The following is a 6,196-nucleotide window of genomic DNA, read 5'->3' as shown; positions in this document are numbered from 1 at the left end:
GACGAATATGTTGGAGTGGGGGGAGTGGAAAATGTTGGCCATTGGAATCCCCTATTTATCAGTAGGTAGAGACAGAAAGTTGGCAGGTCAGCCCGCTTGGCCTCCCTCTCTCCAATCCCTCCTTCACCCTACTACCTTGCTCCACTGCCAACTCCCTGCTCCCACAACCCCATCTAAGGTGGGTTGGGGTGCTGGTAGAGTGACCAGTGTCTCCTGAAAATTTAGATTGGGGTCACTAGGCATTCTAATAGGGATAAAGGGTTTTTTGGATAGGGAGTCTGGCAGGGTCAGGATGGGGGAGATGTGGGATTAGGCTAGGTCAAAATTCAGTAAAACAGGGTGAAATAGGGGCTTTAGAATGGTTATAAGTCAGTACCTAAGCTGTTGATTGAAAATTAATTGCTGCTGATTTATCCATGGTCTACATGCTTATTTAATTGCCAGCCATATAGCAATTCCATCTCCCATAGAGCCATGCCTCTTCTTCTAAAACCTTAGAAAAGTCCTCAGAGTGGGATATTTCCAAATTTTGCAAGTCAAACAAAGGAATCCCAAATTGGCCTAAGGAGGGGTGCTTTGAATCTGGTCAGGGACATTTTAGGGTGCTCCTGGGCCAGAGACAAGAGGGGCCAGGGTGGCTCTGCAGGCTGGCTTAGCCAGGAGTAGTTTCAGACATTCATGTGCAGCTGTAAAATACACTTGGGGACAAAAAACAAAGGCAACCTTGTGTGTCTGTATGCAGGCCACTCAAGGATGTCAGGAGTACATTTAAACCCCACAGAGGTAGTAATAGTCCCAGAATTATTAGTGAACATAATTGGTTGGTAGGTAGTAGCTTTGAACCAGGGGGAACAAAGAGATAGAAAACAGTAAGAAAACAAAATCTCTAACAAAGTATGTCTTTTTAATGACTAAATGGATATAAAACATTTACATACAAGGTTTCTCAAAAGTCTTATTGAAATTTTAAGCTATTAAAGTTTAATAGCTATTAAAACTTAAATCCACACAAAGACTTTTGGGACACTCTGTATAATGAATTTGAATTTGTCATGAATAAGATATTTCTAAAGAATCATGGACCAGGATTTAAACTTATACTACCCTCCCCACCACCAATTCTTTGCCTGGTAAGATCTTCATGCCCTTTGTTATTAGTATTATTATTAATTATTCTAATTAATAATTATTATAGCAATAATAACACATGTTTCTATAACTCTAAGTTTTATTTAAAAATAGATTCCTGGCTATGTTTTTGGAAGAAGAGAAGGAAGAAAGAGGAGGATTAAAATGTGTGTGTTGGGATCTTTATATATTTTTTATTTGGATGTTTTATTTTAATAACAAATTTCCAGTTTTCTGAAGTTATATGATCCATATTGTCCACTTCCCTTCTTCCCTCCCCCTTCCTGGAGCTGACAATCAATTCAATCTGGGTTATACAAGTATTATCACATTTCCATATTATTCATTTTTATAAGTGAATAATCTTATAAAACCAAAACAAAATATTTATATTTTAGACTCCTTTCAATTCAGAGTGAGACACAGTGGATAATGGGCCAGATCTGGGGATTTGAACCTAGCCTCCAACACTTATTAGCTTCTTGACCCAAGGCAAGTCACAATCTTTCTGAACTGAGCCTCTGACATCTCTCTAGGACCTAAACTGGAAAATGCATCGATTCCATTCACCATATCTGACTTTTTACTTTGGGGGAATCCTTTTCCTTTAATCATAGCTTCCTATGTTTTACCTATGTGGATGTAACCATGGTTTAGAAGTGAGAAAATCAGGATTCATGTCTTCAGTTCAACCTTTGACCCAGATTTAGACTTCAGACTAATTGCTTAATCAATCTTGGCTTCAGTTTTTCCATCTTTGTTATGTATAGAATCTTTCCTATGCTCATAAGTCCTTCCTATTCTGCAAGAGACAAAGGTAAGAGGTGAGAAGGCATTAAAAAGGTCTCCTTTCCACTCTCCACCTCCCTACCTCCTTCTCTAGACTGTGGTTACTCACAATTTGGTCTATATTTCCAACATCTTCACTCTTTGACTCAGAATGTCACTGAAGTCAGAAGGACCTGAGCAAAGGTGGGATGGTGGTGGAGGAATCTTTCTTTTACCTCTTGGGTCTCTGAAAATCCTCTGCAAATAGCCCAGTCTAGTTTCTGTCCCTCCCAACTGCCCTGTTCCCTCTGACATTTAGGAGAGTGTCTTTGAGCCAAGCCCCTTCAACTGATGAGTGATAGCTTCCCTTACCACCACCATTCTCCTCCTCCCTTTACCAAGTCTATCCCTGGAGGTCCCTTTGACCCTCTCTGGTTATTTTTGACTCCTCTTGGGGGGACTAGATTCCCTGGCTATCATAGCTAAGCCAGGGAATTCTCCCCAACCCCCACCCCACCTCAAAGTGCTCCAGTTAATCTGGGGAATTCAATGCCAGAGACCTGGCTCCTCCCCCTCCAGCTGCTACTGAGCTCCTTCTAGGGCAGTGAACTCCCCACTAGGGCCCCCTCCCCAATTCTCATTGGATTTAAAGGGCCCACAGAAATCCTTGGCTAAGGGAATCCTCAGACCTGTTTCAGCCTCTGCGTTTCCTTGTCAAAATTATATTCATCTATTCTCTCCAGGAAAGACATAAGAAAGATCCACTGAAAGACTTCTGAGAGAGAGGAAGTTACCATAAGCATTTTTTTTAGCTCCTACTGTGTACAGGACACTGGGGAAAATTAAAAAGGTCTAGGGACAGATCCCTGTCCACTTTTAGCTTATGGTCTAATGATAGTTTTGGCCCACAAAAGGGGATACGTATTCTACAAAATATTATATGGTATGTGAATCAGAGAAGTCAAAAGTGCTATGTGAAATGGCCAGAATAACTAATTACCAAGCAGGAATTAGGGAAGACTTCTTGAAAGAGGTCACTTAAAAAATAATTCTTACCTTTCATCTTTGCATCACTATTGGTTCCAAGACAGAAGAGTGGTAAGGGTAGGCAATGGGGGTCAAGTGACTTGCCCAGGGTCACACAGCTGGGAAGTGTCTGAAGTCATATTTGAATCCAGGATCTCCATCTCTAGGCCTGGCTCTCAATCCATTGAGCTACTTAGTTTCCCTTAGTTTCCCCATTTTAATAATGACCATGGTGGTGATGATGATGATGATAGCTAGCACTTTAAGGTTTGCAAAGTACTTTACAAATAACATTTGTTCCTCACAACAACTCTATTTTATTTATCCCTGTTTTACAGATGAGGAAATTGAAGTAGGTAGAATTTAAGTGACTTACCCAGGGTCACAGTTAGTAATCATCTGAGGCCGATTTGAAATCAGGTCTTTCTAACTCCAAGACCAGTAATCTATCTACTATGTCTTTTTTTTTTTTTCTTGCACTCTTTTATTTATTTTTTTGACTGATTAATAATATTTATTTTTTAGAAAAGTTAACATGATTACATGATTCATGCTCCTACCCTCCCCTTCACCCTCCCATCTCCCCCCCGCATAGCTGATATGCATTTCCACTGGTTTTAACATGTGTCATTGATCACGACCCACTTCCAAACTGTTGATAGTTGCATTGGTGTGGTAGCTTCAAGTTTATATCCCCAATCATGTCAGCCTCAACCCATGTGTTCAAGCAGTTGTTTTTCTTCTGTTTCCACTCCTGCAGTTCTTCCTCTGAATGTGGGTAGTGTTCTTTTCCATAAGTCCCTCAGAATTGTACTGGGTCATTGCATTGCTGCTAGTACAGAAGTCCATTACATTCGATTTTACCACAGTATATCAGTCTCTGTGTACAGTGTTCTTCTAGCTCTGCTCCTTTCACTCTGCATCAGTTCCTGGAGGTCTTTCCAGTTCACATGGAATTCCTCCAGTTTATTATTCCTTTGAGCACAATAGTATTCCATCACCAACATATACCACACTTTGTTCAGCCATTCCCCAATTGAAGGGCATACCCTCATTTTCCAGCTTTTTGCCACCACAAAAAGCACAGCTATAAATATTTTTGTACAAGTCTATTTATCTATGATCTCTTTGGGGGTATAAACCCAACAATGCTCTGGTTGGATCAAAGGGCAGGCATTCTTTTATAGCCCTTTGAGCATAGTTCCAAATTGCTTTCCAGAATGGTTGGATCAGTTCACAACTCCACCAGCGATGCATTAATGTCCCAATTTTGCCACATCCCCTCCAGCATTCATTACTCTCCCCTTCTATCATTTTAGCCAATCTGCTAGGTGTGAGGTGATATCTCAGAGTTGTTCTGATTTGCATTTCTCTAATTATTAGAGATTTAGAACACTTTTCCATGTGCTTATTGATACTTTTGATTTCTCTATCTGAAAATTGCCTATTCAAATCCCTTGCCCATTTATCATTTGGGGAATGGCTTGATTTTTGCTACAATTGATTTAGCTCCTTATATATTTGAGTAATTAGACCCCTGTCAGAGTTTTTTGTTATAAAGATTTTTTCCAATTTGTTGTTTCCCTTCTGATTTTGACTACATTGTTTTTGTTTGTACAAAAGCTTTTTAGTTTGATATAATCAAAATAATTTATTTTACATTTTGTAATTTTCTCTAACTCTTGCTTGGTTTTAAAATCTTTCCTTTCCCAGAGATCTGACAAGTATACTATTCTGTGTTCACTTAACTTATTTATAGTTTCCTTCTTTATATTCAAGTCATTCACCCATTCTGAATTTATTTTTTGGTGCAGGGTATGAGGTGTTGATCTAAACCTAATCTCTCCCATATTGTTTTCCAATACTATGTCTTCTTACTGCCTAGCTGGGAGGTAAAGAGGAGGCATCAAACAAGTAGAGAGCAGGGGTGAAGGCATTCAGGAAGATTCAGTGGTATTCTGTGAAGAGAGGCACAGAGGTGGGAAATATACACACATATATGCACACATGTATGTATGCATATTTTTATGTAAGATGGCAGGTGGTCTACTTTGGCTCAGAAGGGATGGGAAGGGGGGAAGAGATGGAAAGGGAAAGGGAAAGGAAAAGAAGGGAAGGGGGAAAAGAAAGGGGAAGGGAGGGGAAGGGAAAAATAGGGAAGGGAAGGGAGAGGGCAAGATGATGCCAGATAGGGAGAAACCTTGAATGACAGGCAGAGAAGCTTAAATTTTACTACATAGATAATAGAAAACCACTGCAGAATTTTGGTCAGAAGAGTCACATGACTCAAGGTATATATTGAAAAGAGGAGAGATTCTTGCAATGAATCAGAGGGTTCACTACAGGAACCTGGGTACTTTTGACAGTGAACCTGAGGAATGGGGGAGGAGGGAAATAAAGAAAATCAAGTTGGATATGGGGAGGGATAGGATCACAACCCATGAGGAACAGGTCCTGCAAAGGTGAAGGAGCTATAGAACAATGGCTCACAGGGAGATAAGAAAGAAATCACAATGCAAGGGTGACAGAGGATAAGAAGAAAGGAAGGAAATAAAAATTATCTCATTAGATTCTCACATCAACCCTAGGGTATAGTTACTATTATTATCCGCACTTTATAATTGAGGAAACTGAGGCAGCCAGAGGTTAAGTGAACTTGCCTAGAGTCACATAGTAAGTGTCCAAGGCTGGATAGCAATAACAATAATCAATATTTTTATAGTGCTTACTAGGTACTGTGCTAAGTGCTTTACAGTTATTATTCATTTGATCCTCACAACAATCCTGGGAGATAGGTACTATTAGTATCCCCATTTTATAGATGAGGAACTGAGACATAGAAATGAAGTCACATAGCTGTTAAGTGTGTGTTGTTGTATTTGAACTCAGGTCTTCAGGACTCCATGCCCAACACTTTATCCATTGAGGAATAAACACAAGGAACAAATCATTCCTTCCTAGACCTGGCTGCATCATTTTTCAGCTTTCTGTTTCCCTTCAGTAGCAGTGAGATGACATTCAATGGGCAAGACTAGATTGAGTTAGTAAAAAAAAATCATAGATTTTCAAATTGTAAAAGGGATCTCAGAGACCATCTAGAAGCTGATCTCTTAAGGCCCAGGGAGGGAAAGTAACTTGTCCATGGTTACCCACAGAGAACCTATAGCATGATATGATGGCAAGAGGCCTGGAACTGGAATCATAAGGCCTGGGTTCAAATCCTATCTCTGTTACTTACTACCCTTGCAACCTTGGGCAAATTGCTTAATCTCTC

Source organism: Gracilinanus agilis, chromosome 4 (genome assembly GCF_016433145.1).
Source record: "Gracilinanus agilis isolate LMUSP501 chromosome 4, AgileGrace, whole genome shotgun sequence".
NCBI lineage: Eukaryota > Metazoa > Chordata > Mammalia > Didelphimorphia > Didelphidae > Gracilinanus > Gracilinanus agilis.
Note: the sequence above shows the minus strand (reverse complement) of the source record.